This window comes from Thamnophis elegans, chromosome 5, assembly GCF_009769535.1.
Source record: "Thamnophis elegans isolate rThaEle1 chromosome 5, rThaEle1.pri, whole genome shotgun sequence".
NCBI lineage: Eukaryota > Metazoa > Chordata > Lepidosauria > Squamata > Colubridae > Thamnophis > Thamnophis elegans.
The window spans coordinates 55,540,400-55,561,071 of record NC_045545.1 but is presented as its reverse complement, the minus strand read 5'-3'; positions in this window follow the sequence as shown (position 1 = coordinate 55,561,071).

Genomic DNA, 20,672 nt, shown 5'->3' with positions numbered 1-20,672 from the left:
TCTGCAGTGGCATTACAACTGCATGGTAAGACATAAAAGAAAAGCAGTAGTACTTCCCTACACCCCCAAGATTTGTTAACAAGTATGTTAAATGAAAAGAAGCTGGATGGGCTTGTTTGGGGCACTTCATTTGTTGGAACTTTGATTGAGTGACCTTTTGAAGCAAAACTATGGAGCAAGGTAACATTCCACTTCTAATTGTCAGAGTGGAGCAGTCACAACACTTCACTTTGCTAATACAATAACAGAATGTTCTGTACATGAGCAACTTCTGTTAGTAAAATGAAATGGCTGATCAAAATAAGATAACCTTTTACATTTCTGCAAAGTGAAGCTACTAGCTTGAACCAGACAAAGCACATCCTTGAGATGGATTTCAAGCAAATTACCCAGCTATTCCACCCAAGCTTTGATCTAACATGCTTTCAACATCTATGGAAATGTAATTAAATACTTTACTGCCCATTCCATTGGCCAAAGTTTTGTATAACATTTACGGAAGGGAGTACAAAACGGATCTGGATATAAAGCAGAAATGTATTTAGATTTATAATAAGCATTTTCAGAAAGTCCTATTTGTCGTTTTTAAGAAAAAGGGAAGTCCTGATTCTGATTTTAGCTGCTGAAAAAGTTTGCTGAGCTTGTAGTTTTGATAAATTAGTTCTTCAATTTCTATGATATCCTAGAAATAGGATATTTGCCTCTTAATTTTCAGACCGGAAGATCAATCAGAATTGAGTTGGAATAGACCTTGGAGGTCTTCTAATCTAACTCCCTGTTTAAGCAGGGGACCGTACACCATTTCAGTGGCTGTCCAATCTCATCTTAAAACCTCTAATGATGAAACACCCACAACTTTAGAAGGCAAGCTGTTCTACTGGATAACTGTTCTCACTGTTAGGAAGTTTCTTCTTAATTCCAGGTTACTTCTCTCCTTGATTACAGCATAAGGGAAGTTAATGGGTATCATGAAAAATATACTAGAGAAACATATTGTGCTTTGCCTTTAAACTTTCTTTTCTGTCTCTTTATAAAGCAGAACTCAGGAACATGAGGAATGATTCATATGAAACATAGAATCATAGGGCTTGAAGGGACCTCAGAGGTCTTCTAGTCCAATGCCTCGCTCAAGACAGAAGTCTTATATCATCCCAATCGAATTGTTGCCCAGTCTATTTTTGAAAATCTCCAGTGATGGATCAGCCAGAATCCCAGGAAGCAAACTATTCCATTGCTTATTTGCTCTTCCTATCAGAAAATTTCTCCTTACTTCTAGGCTGGATCTCAGTTTAACAAGCTTCCATCCATTACTTCTTGTCCTTCCCTCAAGTCACTTAAAGAATAAGTCAATCCCCTCTTCTTTGTGATAAGCCTTCAAGTACTGGAAAACAGCTATCATGCCACCCTAATCCTTCTCTTCAACTGGTTAGATATACCTAGCATCGTCAACTATTTGTCATATGATATAGTTTCCAGACCCTTTAACATTTTTGTTGCTCTTCTTGACACTATCCTTCTGTTGATACAGCTCTTTTTTTGAGAATATTTTATTTCCATTTTCATACACTCACATGTATACTATACATAGCCAATACCATACAGCATTAAACAATAATTACATCAGTTCCTCTTGTCAACAATGCCCCAGAAAATCGAAACCCAATATAGCTCTTCCACTCTCCATACACCTCTTTCTTCCACCACCCTCCAACTTTCTATCTTCCCTCCATCATCCCCCTCTACCCTACTTCCCCTCCCCCTCTACACTCCTCTCTCCACATCCACTCCCCCCCATCCTTCTCACCTCCCCCCCATCCTCTCTCCCATCCCTCTCTGCCCATATTTCTTCTTTCCCACTCCTCCTCTCCTTGGTGTATTTCCGCTATATGTCAATATACTTGGCCTATCCTATTTTTAAATAAAAATTTAAAAAAACACAGTATACATGTGGAGTCACATTACATTGAAATCTAACACATCTTATCTAACCTGATATATATCCCTCCCCCCCCCCACCAGACCCCCCGACCCCCCACAACCGTCCCCCCCCCCCCGACTTCCCAGAATCCGTACCCGGTATAGATTTTTAACAAACACAGTCTAAAATATATTGAGAGAAAAAAGAATAAGAAATTAATAATATCTCTACATTGATCTTAGCTCCTCCTTGCTAAGCTAACTTTAAACAATTTAAATCATTCCTGATCATAAGCATAGGCTATCTGGAATTTCTTAGTCCCGTATTTATTTTGTATATAATCAATCCATTTCTTCCAGTCTCGTTTATATCTCTCATTTGAGTGATCTTTAAGATATGCAGATATTTTAGCCATCTCGGCTAAATTTGTGACTTTCAATGTCCATTCTTGAATTGTAGGCAGGTCTTCCTTCTTCCAGTATTGCGCCACCAACAGTCTTGCTGCCGTTATTAAGTGCAAAATCAAGTTAATCTCTACCGCTGTAGAGTCAGTAATTATACCTAACAAGAATAACTGAGGAGTAAATTTTATCCTTCTTTTAAAAATATTTTGCATAATCCACCATATTTTTATCCAAAATGCCTTAACCTTTTGGCAAGTCCCCCATATATGGAAATATGTACCATCGAGAGAACCACATCTCCAACATTTGGGTTGTAAATTCGGATACATAGAAGCCAACTTTTTAGGATCTAAATGCAATCTATAGAACATCTTGTAAAAATTTTCTCTCAGGTTTTGGGCTTGTGTAAATTTCACATTTCTTACCCAAATTCTTTCCCATGTATCCAACATTATTGGTTCTTCAATATTTTGAGCCCACTTTATCATACAATCTTTAACTAATTCTGTTTCCGAATCCATCTGTATTAATACGTTATATATCCCCTTTATATGCATTAAACTTTGGTCTCTTATTTGTTTAAATAGATTATCCTCAACTTGGATAAAACCAATTTTTTGATCTATTCTCCACCTGGTCTGTAATTGCCCGTACTGGAACCATGTTTGAACTGCCTTCTCCTCTTTTAATACCTCTAAGGATTTTAGTTGTAGTACCCCCCTTTCCAAAATGAGAAGCTGTCTATAAGTAGTTCTATCCTGTTTTTGTGCTATATTCATATTTTCAATTGCATGTCTAGGAATTGCCCACATGGGTATCTTGTCATTTAGTTTATGTTGATATTTTTTCCAGACCCGCAGTAAAGCATTTCTTAAAATATGACTTAAAATTTTTGTCCAGTTTTTTGTTAAATAACAGGTAAGCATGCCAACCATATACCAGATCATAACCCTCAATATTCAGTATCCTATCATTGGTTAAATCGATCCAATCACTAATTACGGATAATACCACTGCATCATAATATAGTTTTTGATTGGGTAGTTTCAAACCTCCCCTCTCGTGAACATCTTGCATTATTTTCAGCTTTACTCTCGGCTTCTTTCCTGCCCATACAAATTTATTGATACCCTTCTGCCATTCTAAAAGATTCGCATCTTTTTTGAGTATAGGTAACATTTGGAAAAGAAATAAAAATTTTGGTAAGATATTCATTTTCACTGCCGCTATTCTTCCCAACAAACATAAGTGCAACTTCTCCCATTTTTTCATCTCTATCTGTATACTATGCCAGAGTGGTTCATAATTATACTTATATAATTTTCCATTTGAGATTGAAATATTAACTCCGAGATATTTGACCTTTTTAACTACCTCACATCCTAACATTCCTCCTAATTCTTCCTTTTGTTTAGTGTTCATATTTATAGCTAATATTTTTGTTTTCCCTAAGTTTATTTTAAAACCAGACACTTGACCATATTGATTAATCGTATTCATTAAGACCATACTGGATTCTTGCGGTTGTTCCAATATTATAACCAAATCATCCGCAAAGGCACGCACTCTGTATTCTTGCTGCCTAATCATAATTCCTTTTAGAACATCCAAGCCCCGTATTTTATTCAGCAGTACTTCCAAAGTTATAATAAACAATAGTGGGGACAAAGGACAGCCCTGTCTTGTACCTTTTCCAATTTGAAAAGAGTCTGTTAAACTTCCATTGACTATGATTTGAGCTGTTTGCTGTTGATATATTGCTTTAATTGATTGTAAAAATCTCCTATCTTCATTTTTTGCAATATCTTCAGCAGAAATTGCCAATTAACTCGATCAAAGGCTTTCTCAGCATCCAAAAATATGAATGCAGCAGGAATTTGATTGTTCTTTCCCAGGTATTCTAATGCATTAATAATTAATCTAACATTACTTTTCATTTGTCTCCCTTGAATAAAACCTGTTTGGTCAGCATTAACCTATTTGCTAGCATTTTAGTAAAATTTTTATAATCTACATTAAGTAATGAGATAGGTCTATAGTTTTTTGGTTGAGTAGTATCTTGATTTTCTTTGGGTATCAGAGATATAAAAGCTGTCTTCCAAGATGGAGGCACCTTACCTTCCGTTTGGATCTTGTTAAATAATTCTCTAAGAGGTTCTACCATTTCTAGCTGTAGATTTTTACAGTAAGCCGCTGTCAAGCCATCTGTGCCTGGTGCCTTCCCTGGCTTTAACTGCTTAATTACCTGTAAAATTTCCCCTGAGGTTATTGGTTGATTCAATTTTTGCCTGTGCTCTTCTTTAACTAAGGGTATTTTCTCTTTATCTAAATATTTCTCTATATCTAAACCATTAATTTTATCCCCCTTATACAACTCTGTAAAAAATTCCCGGAATGCCTTTTGAATCTCATCCTGTTTCCCTCTATAGATCAATTTAGATATATTTCGAGATTTCCTTTTTTTCCTAATCTGATAAGCTAATCATCTGCCAGGTTTGTTTGCATTGCAGAAAGTATTGTGTTTTGCGTATAACAAACTAGTGGCTACCTGGTCAGAGATCAACATATCAAATTGAGATTTTAATATGGTAATTGCTTCCTTGACCTTTATATCGCCTGGGTTCAATGTTAACTCCAGCTTTCCTCCTAATTTCCTCTTCCAATTCTGTTCGTTTTACCCCTTGTTTATGTCTATGTGATTTATTTATATTTATCAGCACTCCTCTCATGTACGCTTTGCTTGCATCCCATACGAATTCCATAGGTGTACCCTTATTCATATTAAAAACGAAGTATTCGGTTAGCAATTTTTTACAATCATTGATATACTTTTCATATCTAAATAAGTTTTCATTCAATCTCCAAGACCTTCTTGCCTGTACCACCCCTCCCAACTCCATCCAAACTGGGTTATGATCCGAAAGAACTCTAGCCGCAATCTTTGTCTTCTTCACCCTGGAAAGCAAGTCATTAGTGATTAATATAAAATCCTAGAAAAGGATTGATGCCTATCAGAAAAGAAGGTAAAATCATATTCCTCTGCATTTCTTTCTCGCCAGATATCTCTCAGTTCAAAGTCATCCATCATGTCAAAAAAGGATTTAGGTAGCTTTGCTCGCATCTTAGTATTTGGGCGAGAAATCTTATCTCTCTTAGTATCTATAACACCATTCCAGTCACCCAATAGTATACAAGACCTATAATCCCACTGCACTAATTTAGCATGAAGATTTCTATAGAATCCGTCTTGCTGTTGATTAGGAGCATAAATTCCCCAAAACAATGTCTTTTTCCCTTCTAGGATCAAATCCAATGCGATGTATCTTCCATAGGGATCTGCTTCAATCAATTCAGCTTTCATATCTTTTCTTAAGTATACGACTATACCATTTTTCTTTTCCATAGCAGAAGCTACAAAATGTTGACCAAGTCTTGGGTTAATCAGATATTTTTGATCAGTTGATTTAATATGAGTTTCTTGCAAACAAATTATATCATATTATATTAGAGCCGAGGTGGCGCAGTGGTTAGGGTGCAGTACTGCAGGCCACTTCAGCTGACTGTTATCTGCAGTTCAGCGGTTCTAATCTCACCGGCTCAAGGTTGACTCAGCCTTCCATCCTTCCGAGGTGGGTAAAATGAGGACCCGGATTGTTGTTGGGGGCAATATGCTGATTCTGTAAACCGCTTAGAGAGGGCTGAAAGCCCCATGAAGCGGTATATAAGTCTAACTGCTATTGCTATTGCTATTGCTATCATTCTTGAACTGTTTAAGATAGTGAAATATTTTCTTTCTCTTCTGTGGAGAATTCAATCCATTGACATTCCATGTTAAAATCTTAATTGTCATCTTTGGTTACCTGAAGCTTTTTTAGAGCCTCCTGCATAGACTGTTTAACCTTTGGCTTGGCTCCTCCCACTGCTTCTGGACTGGTTTCTGTAGCTCCTTGATCAATGGCAGGTAATTGTTGAAGTTGTTGTGTTTTAGCTTGTTGCTCCATTCGTCTAGTAATCATACGGCTAGGTCTTTGTTCCATAACACCTTGTGCTTCTAGGAGAGAGAGATGATCCATCTTATCTGGTAGTTGTGTGATTTGCTATCTGTCTTGTCCTTCTTGTGATCTTTCTCTGGGTCCAGATGGTGCAGGATGTCCAGCCTTCAAAATATTGTGATAAAAATCTCGAGCTTTCCATACTGAGTTGAGACGATATCTTTGCCTATCCAATGTGAGTATAATGCCGAATGGTGCATCCCATCTGTACTGTATCTGACGATTTCTAAGTTCTTCAACTAAAAAAGCATAATCTCTCCTGGCTTTTAGCATTTGAGGTGGTATCTCTTTCAAAACAGTCAGGTCTTGACCCCCAATTTGGAGCTTGGTTTTATAAGACTCTTGTAATATCGTGTTTCTGAGCTCTCTTGTGGTAAAATATATAACAATGTCTCGAGGGAGCTGCTTCTGCTTTGCCACCCAAGAGTTAATGGGATAAACTTTATCAATTTGCCAGTCAAACTTAGCACCCGGTCTTCCCACCAGACTATCAAAGGCTTCTGAAAAAATCTGTTTCAGGTTTTCCTGCTTTTCTTCACTCAACCCCCTTACTCTTAATGCCAGTTCCATTTGTCTGTACTGTATCATAATAATTTCTTTTTCAGCATTTTCAACTTTTTGTTGCACCACCTCTGTTTTCGATGTCAAATTAATATTAGCTTCATTAAGATCCTCTAAACTATCTTCAATTCCGGAAACATGTTCTGTCAGTACATTTACGAGCCCCAGCATATCATCTCTGATTTTAGCAACCCTGGCATCAATTTTATCATACAACTCCTCTTTAAGTTCTTTTATCTCCTCTTTTATCTCCTCTTTAAAATCTTTAAGTTTGTCTTCCACTTTAATTGTCTGAGTGTTGAGAGCCTCATTCAATTCCCTCAAGAAAAATTCTTTCGTTAGTAGATCGCCAGTAGGGGGCATAGAGACGGAGGCAGTGGCTTTGTGCCAGGTATTGGTGATGTGCTTCTGGGGGCTGAGGGACGAGGTATCTTCAAATTAGGATTTGGTTTTGAGGCCATTCCAAGTTTTCTCTTCAAGCAATTAGTAAAACTCTACTGGCCCACTATACAGCTATGGAAAGAGGTACTAAATCACCCCTTTATTTTGAAATTTTTGAGGCTCCATAGGACTTTGCAAAAGGTTTCAGAAGATAAACATTGTAACGAGACAGTTCAGTATAATCATCGCCATTTTAAGTGTCTCTTTATTAGCTAGGTTAAGAGAAGAAAGTCTTGTAAAAATGAAACTAATTAGTAAAGCTCTGCTGGCCAGCTGTGAAGCAAAGTAATAAATCACTCCCTTCCTTTGAAGTTTTAAAACTCCGTAGAACTTTACAAGGAGATTAAGAAGGTAAACATTGTTACGGAGCGATTCAACAAGCTCGTCGCCATTTTGAATGCCTCTTTAAGTAGCTAGATTAACGGAAGAAGATCTTGTAAAAATGAAGCTAGGATTTGAATAAGCAATTAAGGTTCTCGCATACGAGTTCTGCTCATGTTAAAATCAAGCCTTGTTCTGAGTAGGAGAATGCTTACTTCGTGCTGCAAAAAGCAGCTGGAGATCCCCAGCACGGATACAGTTCTGCCTTCAGCTGGTCCCCCTCTCTTCGCAGACACAAAAGCTGCAAAGATCAAAAAGGCACTTGCTCAGCAGAACTCCTCTCCTTCCCTTCTTGGCCGAAGAGTAAGGTACCTGTCAGACGTCTGATAGATGATCGTCTAAACAGATAACGCGACCAGGAACTCGGGAGCAGCTATGTTAAGCTGCTTCCATCAGTAAGCCCCTCCCAGGAAGCCTGTCGATACAGCTTTGTGCTGCATGGTTTTTGTTTTTTTGCAACCCGCAGTACATTACTGGCTCATAAGTGTGGGTCACTAAGTCATAGGTCCCTCTCACAAGCATTACACTTGAGCAATGTACCATCTATTCTATAACTATGCATTTTGTTTTTCCTGTGCAGGACCTTATTTTCCTCACAACTGAACTGCATGTCAAGTTTCCGACTGACAAACCCAACCAAACCAGCAAATCGAGATGATGGTTTAAGGTTTAAGGTTTTAATGGATTTGTATGCCGCCCAATCCCGAAGGACTCCGGGCAGCTTACATAAAAACAATTTAAAAAATATTAAAATAATTTAAAATACAAGACAAAGCAAATTAAAAAAGACACAACATGCACTCCGTCTTAGTGGGACTGAAGCTCAGTCAAAGATCAGCAGCCCCAGGCCTGCCAGAACAGCCAGGTCTTAATAGACTTTCAGAAGGCCGAGAGAGTGGGGAGGGTCCGGATCTCAGGGGGTAGATCATTCCATAGGGCTGGGGCAGCTACAGAGAAGGCTCTCCCCCGAGGAACCGCCAGACAACATTGTGTAGTCGACGGCACCCGGAGAAGGCCCACCCTGTGATATCTTATTGGGCGCTGGGAGGTATATGGCAGGAGGCGGTCACGGAGATATCCAGGTCCTAGGCCATGTAGGGCTTTAAAGGTGATAACCAGCACCTTGAAGTGTGTTCGGAGACCAATAGGGAGCCAGTGCAGCTCACGGAGAATAGGTGTAACATGGGTGTATCTAGGTACACCCAATATCGCTCACGCAGCTGCATTCTGGACCAATTGTAGTCTCCGAACACTTTTCAAGGGCAGCCCCATGTAGAGCGCGTTACAGTAGTCGAGTCTTGAGGTGACAAGAGCATGAGTGACCATTTGGAGTGCCTCCCGGTCCAGGTAGGGCCGCAACTGGTGCACCAGGCGAACCTGGGCAAAAGCTCCCCTGGTCACAGCCGACAAATGGTGTTCTAGTGTCAGCTGCGGATCCAGGAGAACACCCAAGTTGTGGGCCCTCTCTGAGGGGTCTAAGATTTCACCCCCCAGGTTTAAAGGGGGAATGTCTGGACTATCTTTGGGGGGCAGCATCCAAAGCCACTCGGTCATGTCAGGGTTGAGTGCAAGCTTGTTCATTCCCATCCAGACCCTGACAGCTCCCAGGCACTGGCACATTACTTCCACCGCTTCACTGAGTTGGCACGGGGCGGACAGATACAGCTGGGTATCGTCCGCATACTGGTGGTATTTAATCCTGTACTGACAAATGATCTCACCCAGCGGCTTCATGTAGATGTTAACTAGGAGGGGGGACAGGACCGAGCCCTGCGGCACCCTGTATTTAAGGGGCCTAGGGGTTGACCTCTGTCCTCCGACCAACACCGACTGCGACCTGCCAGAGAGGTAAGAGGAGAACCACCATAAAATGGTGCCTCCCACTCCCACCTCTTCCAGCCACCGCAGAAGGATACCATGGTCGATGGTATCGAAGGCCGCTGAGAGGTCAAGAAGCACCAGGATAGAGGAATGTCCTCTATCCCTGGTTTGCCAGAGATCATCGGCCAGTGCGACCAAAGCGGTTTCGGTGCAGTAACCAGGCCTGAAACCAAGCTGAAAGGGATCTAGATCAGATCTCTTTAAGCATAACTTTATTGAGTACATCATTTCGGCACATGTGAAACAAAACTAACTCACTCTAGTTCTTGTGGTTTTTACCTAAATAAAGAATGAGTTATTTCCTCCCCTCTTTTGGCCAGGTCACACTGTCCAATTAGGTGTTCTGGTGTCACTATGGCAAGTCCTTCAGGGCATTGATAAACTGCTGTTGAGATGACCTCGGTTCCCACAGGATGGTTTCTTGTTGTTGTCTGGGATGGCCTTCCAAATGTCTCCCCTCTCCCACATAGTCTGTGGCAAGCTGAAAAACGAAACGATGGCTACAACAGCAGGACACGTTTTGAAGTTTGACATTGCATTTTGTTGAATAAGGCCCAATGTTCAATCTATCAGGATCCTTTTGATCTTGAGCCTACCTTCCGGAGAATTGAGCAATTCTGGTATTATTTGCAAATTTGATGAGTACTCATTCTGGTCATCTAGATCATTTATGAAGATGTCGAATAGTATTGGACCCACTCCATTTCTAGATTATCTGTGGCAGTAGTGAGGGGCACACAGGCTTCCCTCCGTGTACAAAATAAAGAATAACAGAGTTGATCCGATCTACAAAAGACAGAATCTGGGACAAGCATCAGGCACTCACTCCGTTATGTGGCGCTAGGAATTCGACCTTTCTGATCAACAAGTGACAACCATTTAAATATGAGCCAGCAGTGTGCAGCAGCTGCCAAAAAAGCCAACACAGTTCTAGGCTGCATAAACAGAGGGGTAGAATCAAGATCACATGAAGTGTTAATACCACTTTATAATGCCTCGGTAAGGCCACACTTGGAATACTGCATTCATTTTTGGTCACCACGATGTAGAAAAGATGTGGAGACTCTAGAAAGAGTGCAGAGAAGAGCAACAAAGATGATTAGAGGACTGGAGACTAAAACATATGAAAAACAGTTGCAGGAACTGGGTATGTCTAGTTTAATAGAAAGAAGGACTAGGGGAGACATGATAGCAGTGTTTCAATATCTCAGGGGTTGCCACAAAGAAGAGAGAGTCAAACTATTTTCCAAGGCACCTGAGGGTAGAACAAGAAGCAATGGGTGGAAACTAATCAAGGAGAGAAGCAACTTAGAACTGAAGATAAATTTCTTGACAGTTAGAACAATTAATCAATGGAACAGCTTGCCTCCAGAAGTTGTGAATGCCCCAACACTGGAAGTCTTTAAGAAGATGTTGGATAGCCATTTGTCTGAAACAGTATAGAGTTTCCTGCCTAGGCAGGGGGTTGGACTAGAAGACCTCCAATGTTCCTTCCAACTCTGCTATTGTATTGTATTAAGCTTAGCATCTTAGTCACTGCGTCATGATAAGTAGAAAGAAAGAAAAAATATTTTCAAAAAACATGCCATAGACTGAGAGAGAGTGCCTGGCCCAAAGTCACCCAGCTATCATTCATCTCTAAGACAAGACTACAACTCATAGTCTCTTGGTTTCAAGCTTTAACACTAGATAAAACTGGCTCTAGTTATATAAATATAAAATATTTCTCTTTTCCAAGAGCACAAGTAAAGTGTTCGGATGGGACCAGATGACATAGCAGGAGAGTAAAGGATTGGCCAGTAAATGACTGCCAGGAATGTCACCAGGGTCTCTGAGGGATCTACTTCCAGTGCATTGTGCAGTACAGCCCCTCCTCACTCCATTTCTAGATTATCTGTGGCAGTAGTGAGGGGCACACACATTGGTCTATCCAGGTCAGCAGGGGTGGGCTTCAAAAATTTTAGCAAGGGGTTTTGTGCCAGGTTTCTGGGTGGGTGTGACCATGGTGGCATGGTTAGTTGGCCTCCTGCACCATGGGGGGAGAGGCGTTTTTACCATCCTTGGGCTCCAGAGGTTCAAGTCTCCGTGAGGGCGAAAAAGGCCTCCCCAGACTCCAGAGGCCCTCTGGAGGCCAGAAATGGGCCCATTTCCGGCCTTCCCAAACTTCTGTTAGGCCTGTTTCTTGCCCTCCCTGAGCCTCCACACACGCCCTGCACTTACCTGCATCCAAAATGGATCCTGTGGGGACTCCTGGAAGCTGCAGAGCAGGGTAGGGCCAGCCAGGAGTGGAATTTGGGGGTTCTCTGAACTACACAGAATCTTAGCTAGTGGTTCTCCCAAACCCCTGTGAACCCCCAGCAGCCTATCCCTGTGACCAGGTGACCAGGTTGTGTATATACAAACACTCTTAGGACAAATGGCAACTGCAGTGTCTTATGCTCTTTCTTAGGACTAGAACAATTCTGACTGTGTGCTTCAGTACAGGTCTTCCATAACATTTTTAAGCAAATTATGTTTCCCCGCTGGGCATGCACGCCAGTTGTTTTGAAATGCTTTAAGATCGAAGACTTGGCTAGAGCCAGCATTCCTACAGATGTTCAGGGACACCTATAAAAAGGGAGTGTCGGAAAATAATCAAGATGGCAGATGATCTCTTTTAATATGCAATCCATATATAAAAAAGGGGGGGAATATTTTGTTATGCAGTCACCCCTGGTTACACTACTGTATATTTATGCCTTTACTTTGTTTTTCTTGACCAACATTTGCCACCTCATTAACCAGTCACGAGTGGCTGAGTTTCCCCTTCCCTCTTGCTCCACAACCATGTCAAATTAATGAACAGTAATGAGTGGAAAGCCCTAAATTGCAAAAGTCACCAGTCATAACTTATCCTAGGAGCTATCCAGAATGAATATTTTATTATATATTTTAGATTTTTTAATCCTGCTTTATTATTTTATAATTATGTTGGCAAACATACCTAATAGCCATTCCACCTCCTGTTTTTTGAGAACAATAAACCAGTGAGGTGAACTGAGAGACAATGCCTGGCCCAATGTCACCCAGGCAGCTTTCATGCCTAAGGCAGGACTAGAACTGTCACTAAAGATAAAAAAAAGGTAGTAGAAATGAGGAAAGCTGTATTTTGGTCCATAGAATCAGTTAAATCATGTTCAAATATAGAATAACAGAGTTGGAAGGGACCTTGGAGGTCTTCTAGTCAAACCCCCTGCTTAGGCAGGAAACCCTACACCACTTCAGACAAATGGTTATCCAACATCTTCTTTAAAAATTCCAGTGTTGGAGCATTCACAACTTCTGGAGGCAAGTTGTTCCACTGATTAATTGTTCTAACTGTCAGGAAATTTCTAAGTTGCTTCTCTCCTTAATTAGTTTCCACTCATCATTTCTTGTGCTACCCTCAGGTGCTTGGATAATAGCTTGACTCCATCTTCTTTGTGGCAGCCCCTGAGATATTGGAACACTGCTATCATGTCTCTCCTAGTCCTTCTCTTCATTAAACTAGACATACCCAGTTCCTGCAACTGTTCTTCATATGTTTTAGCCTCCAGTCCCCTAATTATATTTTTTTCTTAATTAAGTTTTTATTGTTTTTTTAATACAAATAACATATTTATGAACAAAGCTTTGTCCAGGTTCTCCCCTTTTACATCCTCTTTTACACATAATCCATTTTACATCATAATTCTATTTCCAATTTCAACTCTATTATTGTCTTCTAATATTTTCCATCTTAAACTTATTTTCTTGTTATATAAACAATATCATTAATTGCCCCTTCAAAGTTATACCAAATTATCATTTCATGTTCCTCTTTTCATCTATTTTACCCTAATGAAACCATCTAGTTGTTGTTTTTATTTTTTGTTCCTTTTTCTTAATCCCCTAATCATCTTTGTTGCTCCTCTCTGCACTCTTTCTACAGTCTCAACATCTTTTTTACCTCATGGTGACCAAATGTTGTGGATACTAACACAGCACAAGGCATTTTTTTCCTGGCAAAATAGTGGGTGTATAGTTGGTAAACTGAACAAGTCTTAGAAGTTCGAGATAGAATTTTTCATTTCTCTTTGCAGCAAATGTTCCATATCTGTATGCCCAACTTACAGAGACGGTAGGCAAAAGGGGTAAAAATATAATCAGTTTGCACATTGATGGTAACATTGCAGGAAACCAACTTAAGTAACAGCATGTGATAAATCTGATCTTTATGACCTACATCTACAAATATATATAGGTCTAGAGGAAGCTAGTCGCTTGCTTTCAAGCTGATATGGTATCATAATTGGTTTGTGCACATGTTAGATTTTCCAGTGTACCACAAGACAAAAGAATTTACTATAAACAATTTTACTCAAAATTCTAGTAATATTTCTTAATAATCACATTTGCATAATCAGTATTACAAATATCTGATTGAAGACATTAAATTAACATCAGACAAATGTTTGCTTTATCTTGAATTAGCTGACATTTAGTGGTGTTTTCATCCTTGATTGCATCTACAATAAAGAAATATGAAAAATATGTTGTATTCAACTGCATGTATTTATTGACATAGATATGTAATGATAGTGACTTTTTTGACTAAAAGGTAGCAGATAAAATGTCAAAGGATCCCATTTTAATATTTTTAAGTTTATTTGGCTTTTCTAATGCATTTTGAATGTAAAATGACCCATCCCAAAATGTACTGGATGGAAACCAGTAGTGGGTTCCGAATCCTGTTGCAACCAGTACGGTGCAACAGGGCCAGGCATCCACCACATGAAAATCATAAAATCAAGTCCATTCATGTAGTGACTCAACTTACAAGTACAAGAAGTTATAACCAATATTCCAACCTCAATTGTGATCATAGGTTAAGTAGTACCTATACATATTTTGGATGTTTCTCTTACAGAAAAGTGAGGAATTGATATTAAAATGAATATATGTAGACTTGGGATTCTCAATATGGTGCCCATCATCCAAATTTTCTGACCCTCTCGATTTTGTAACCTAGGAAGTGGTTATGCCTCCAATATAGCCCTACTATGAAGAGGCCAGCCTATGCTCTTGAAGTTCTTAACCCATGATGATGAACCCATGGCATGCATGCCAGAGGTGCCATGCAAAGCCCTCTCTGTGGGCACATGCTCTTTTGGTTTCCGGTGTGCACATGCATGCCGGCCAGCTAGTCTTTGCGCACCCAGAGCGCCCAAAACCCAAAAACCAGGTGGTCTTTGGGTTTCTGGCACTCTGGTGTATGCAGTTTCTGGCATTCAGGCGCATGCCAAGACCAGCTGGCCAACAGGCATACACCAGAAACCCAAAGACCAGGTGGCTGGTGTGCGCATGCACACCAGCCAGCTGGCCTTTGGGTTTCTGGTGCTCCAGAGCATTTGAAGACCAGCTGGCCAGGGGGCATGCACACACCGGAAACCCAAAGACCAGGTGGACGGCATGCACATGAGCACCAGCCAGATGGTTTTGGGGTTTCAGGTGCTCCAGCATACGTGCACACATTTGGTTTGGGCACTTGGTGCTGAAAAGATTCGCCATCATTGTTCTAAACTGCCCAAACAGATTAGTGACATTTCTGAATTCTACCCAAGTATTTCAATTATATGTATTTCATTCCTGATTGCTTGCTCTTAGTCAGAGGCAATGTGATCACAGTATAATATTTAATTTTACTTCTTGCGGGCAAAAGCCTCAAGATCACGTTATCCAAATTTGGAAATCAAAACATAATTTGACCTGAATAAATCATCACAATTGCATAAATGAAAATTATCTAACATCATATGTAAACAACAATGGAGAAGTTCACATTTCTCCAGTGACTATTTCTATCTCCTAGTGAATTATATTGTTACAATAGCATGAAATTAAGAGGAAGAGGAAGAACCTTCAGTCACCACCTCAAGCTATTTAAATTAGGCTGCTAGGGTTATTTTAATGACAAAAACTCCTGCATCTTAATCATTTCATAACAGGCACCAATTCAGGAGACAATGTTATTCCAAGTGCCATTTTTCATGATGGAGAAAATGTGTAAATGTTGAGGTTTTTTATATTATGCAGCACTGAGATTAATTATCCATTGTGATGTTATTTCTTTAAATTACAACCAACAATCAGTGACGTGCAGTCAGGGGAGGCAGGGGAGGCAGAGCCTCACCACTGTCATCATGAAAAGAAAAAAAAATGTAAAAGGAAAAAGGCTGAGGTAGTTGCTGCCAGTTACAGTGGATGACTCTGCTTAGTGCTTAACTGTTTAAAAAAGTCTCTAAAAAGTGCCCTCTACAGGAGGAGGCAGGAGAACCACATGCCTCATTTAGTCTGACTTTATGATCACTCAAGCAGAGTTAAGCAAGGGTTAAAAGCTGAAAAATTCCTTATGTAGATGAGGCACGTGGTTCTCTTGCCTCCTCCTGTAGAGGGCGTTTTTAAAGAGGCTTTTTTAAACAGTTAAGCAGAGTCATCCATTGGGGACTCTGGCAGCAGCTAGCCCAGCCTGACCTCAGCAGCTCTTGCCTTTTTCCTTTTACATTTTTACATTTTCATGATGGCAGGCAAGAGCAGAGTTGAAATCCTCTGTGAAACAGCTGGAAAAGGTATGTGAGTCGGAGGGGGGCGAGAAATTCAAAATTAATGTAATTTGTAAGTAATTGTAAGTAATTTGTGTGTGTGTCTCTCAATTTGAGAGAGAGTTTGTTTGAGAGTGAAGAGAGGGAATGGGGTAGGAGAGGCAGGGAGGGCAGCCCGCCAGCTTTCTTTCTCTGTGTCCATGGCAGCCTGCCAGTAGAGGCAGGTCTTTTGCCCGCCTCTGCTGGCAAGCTGCCGCTTTCTTTTGCCCAGAGGCGGGCAGTTCAGGCAAGCTGGTGGGCTGGCGCTTTCTTTCTTTTGCCTAGAGGTGGGCAGCTCAGATGGGCTGGCGGGCTGGCGCTCTCTTTTTTTTGCCCAGAGGTGGCAGCCCGCCTGAGCTTCCCGCCTCTAGGCAAAAGAAAGTGGCAGCCCGCCAGCTCGCTCTCTTTTGTCCACCTCTATGTCCGCTGCTGCAGATATAGAGGTGGACAAAAGAAAGTGAGCTGGCAGGCTGGCGCCTTCTTTCACCCACCTGTCAGAGCTCAGGCGGGTGAAAGAAAGAAAGCGCTTTAGACAGTGCGGTGTCGGGGGAGAGTACTGCCACCAGCCATAAACCTCACCGCACGTCACTGCCAACAGTCTATAATTAAAAGACAAATGTAGTGTACTTAACTATCATTCTAAATACAACATTGGATTTTCAATATTGGGCAATGAGCAAAATATCTAAATTTAGTAAGAAAACACTGAGTATAAATGTTGTTTTATAAAATTACAAATAGTGAGCATGACAATGGAAGATGGAAGTTTTGAAAAGGTGGGAATTTCCTGATATCCTCCAATTTAGCCCAAGTTCCTCCCCTCTGATTTCAATAGTCCTGACCTCTCTTGCATGCCTGGGATTTTTTTGGAAAGCTAGCACAGAAACTTGTGAGTAATTATCTCACAATAGGTCTTATCTTTTAACTATGACTCAGATAAGCAGATAATCAAAAGAAAGTGAGTGGGAAAACAGAAGGGAATGGGAAAACAGGAAGCAGAATAGGCTTGGGAAATAGGAAATCAGTTCATAGTGAAGGCAGGAGAAGACGCATACAGGACAAAAGGGAGAAGAGAAAGACCACAGTGCACAACTGCAATTCATCTCCACAATGTGTTGAATTTGAGCAGTGCTTTAGGTTTGACTTCCAGCATTTTATTTATAAGATTTGAGATGCTTACAAATTCATTTATGGGCCAAAGAACAGAAACAGTTCACTGAAATAAACATATTATTTAATTTTATATTCCAGAGGAGGGCAACCATAACAGTGAGGTGATTAGAAACCATCAATAATGTTCAGCCTGCAAATAGAAGCAGGGTGAGGGGGAGAGAAAACAATGGCCATTGTAATCATACAACTGAAGCCATACTTCTGTTTTGTGGCAGCTATCCTCTGGAATGAGATTCACCCTGAAATACAGGTGGCTTCCACCTTAATGACATTTCACATGACCTGAAAGTCCTGACTCTTTTCTCAAATTCTGGCCTTGGGAAGTTGAAACCCCTTATAGATCTGTTACATATGTTTTGGAGTTGCTGGACAGATTTATTATCTTGTTTAATTGTTAATTTCGTGTGTGTGTGTGTGTGTGTGTGTGTGTGTGTGTGTGTGTGTGTTATAAGCACCTAATCTGGAGTCAGGTAATGCATAATAATAATCTTTAACACCATCAAACTTCACCTGCCTATCCTTGGAAGGACTTGATAGTCAGTCTGATGCTTGACAGTCCAAGCATCAGACTGACTGTGCAACAAACCATAAATAATAATCATTTCCTTATAATTGTCAAACATTGGAATATGCTACCCTCTAAAATGGGGAGCAGTTTGTATTCACTGGAGGTCTTTAGGCTGGAAGCCAGGAAAGTATGAGTAAGTCCCACCTTAGTCAGGAATGCCTGTTGGGTGATATCAAGCTGAAGGACTTAAGCCAGGGGTCAGCAATCCGCAGCTCTGGAGCTGCATGTGGCTCTTTCATCCTGCGTTGCAGCTCCCTGTCATCACCACAATTTTGAGAGGACATTCTGGTTGGGAGAGCTGGAAGCATGGGCGTGCCAAGAGGAGCTCTATTGCAAGGAGCGGGTTTTCTGGTTGGCTCCACAATTGATAGGGCTTTCAGTTAGGACAAATAGAGGAAAAAGGAAGTCACACTAGGTGGAGACTCTATGGTGGGGGAACTGGACTTCTGATCAGCTCCAGAATTGAATGGGGAGCTTCCGGTTAGGATCTTTGTGATTCACTGTGTTTTCTTTTTTGTGGGAACCTGGTCCAAATGGCTCTTTGAGTGTTTAAAGTTGCCAACCCCTGGCGTAAGCATATTGATCCTGAACCAAATGTAAAAAGAGTAATCAGAACATCACATTTGTTTCCGCCAGTAAATTCTGTGGTTTTGATTACTTGAAAACAAGCAATCCTGACCCTACCAGTCCTATTTATTCCCATATATATACATATACACACATGTATGTGAACTGTGTATCTATGTGGGTGTACACATACAAACACACACACATACATACCCCAACTTTCTCACAAAGCCTGATATTCAGAAAAGACATCACTTAGACATAAACTTGAATAATTTTCCATTATGCTTCCAAAAACACCTACTTAAGAATTGTATTACACTGAATCTCTTACACTGAATTTTCTTGCACTTATCACCTCCCACTGATTGACAAAAAAGAATATTTTTCACAATGAGGCCTTCAAAGAAATGGATTCTATTTCACATGTGCTATATTATCACTTCAGACGTGTCAAAAAAAGTCTGTGTGTGTTACTCTTTCCAATACAGGATGGCAAACCCAAAAGTTCTGACTCATAATTTTCCTTCTAACCAAAACCATTGGCTAGAACGTGACATACAACATAAGCTAAAAAATTAAGGTAGCAGCAATATGGTTCTTGTAGACATGACTGAAATCCTAAGTACCTATTTAGCATCTTCTGCCCTGGCTGACTTGGCAATTCTTTAGGAGTTATTTGTTTTTAAAATTTGTAATCGCAATACAGAATACAAAAAAAATAACAGCAGTACATCACTACAACACAATGACAATATGGGGGGAACAGTTTGAAAAGAACACTCAACAGTGGGCTAACTGAGGTGACAAAGACTTTGTCTTCTAATAAATTTGTGTTATGTGATTTGACTGACACACTTCTGAACAAGATAGCCTTTCTCCAATAGCAGATATTTTGTATTCTCAATAAATTCTTTTCAGTATCATAAAAGGTTTGCTCACTTTTGTAGTGAACATTGTATTCATTCTCATTGTTGCTTTGTCTATCTAGAAATCTCTCACAAAAATTATGCCCTCTCTCTGTTTCTGTTAAACATGCATATTTTTCCTTCAAGCTTTTAGTTTTATTCTCTTTGATCCCCAGATCGGATGCTCCCTCACCCTCATATTCTGAGGAAAGATTTTGCAAAAGAATATGCTCCATGGAACTGTCATTTAGTGAGAAGCTTGTAAAATGTATTCAGAATTCCATACCAGCCCCAAATAATTACAAGATTCCCTCTTGAAGGGTTTGAAGGGTGGAAACTAGCCATAGTGATATTTAGGTAAGATAACACTGGGAAACCAGTATAGGATCTCACTCCCACAGATTTTGCAAACTAATAGTAAATGAGATAAAGAAGATTAGAGCACTATTTCAGTAGACATTCATTCCTGTACTCTGCAGTTCACTGAGACTCAATAGCAGGTCTGAGTAATGCCTAAAGTAATTGCATTTCTTTTTTGTTTAGATATGAATTTGTATATGTTAAAGAGAAGTCTGCTTAATTGAATTCCATGCCAATCCCATGTCACATATCTGCAGTTATCATACTTGAACCCAGCAGGCTCTCTTGCTGTTCATAGGTCCCGATAAGTGAAAGTTACCAAATCATATGTAACTTCAGAGAAGTTGGACATAGAAAATTTGTGACTTCAGTTTGTTGTAAGAGTTTCAATAAAAATGATGTATGTGAAGAGATTGAAACATTTGGAAGCACTATAAAAGTGTTTTCTTTTGCTTTGTGTTATTACAGTATTAGGAGCCAGGCATCTTGTTTAGGAATATTTCATTTCATTGAAGAAATACTCTCTATTACATATTTTATTTTATTTTATTTATTATTTTATTTTAGCTTCCCTTGGGCAGAGTTTTAATTCTAAAATAGAGCATATGTACAGAATCCCTACAGCAATATTCCATTTGTCTCCTGTACAGAATGATGACATTTTTCCCAATATAATAAAAAATGCCTCTTGATATAAGAGTCCAACCATTCAAAAACAGTCTTACTGGAGAACAGAGAACTATGCAGGAAAAAGAAAAGTCCACACACGTGGCTGATACAAATTAAATCCAACTGAAAAAGAAAATCAAAAGCAACTGCC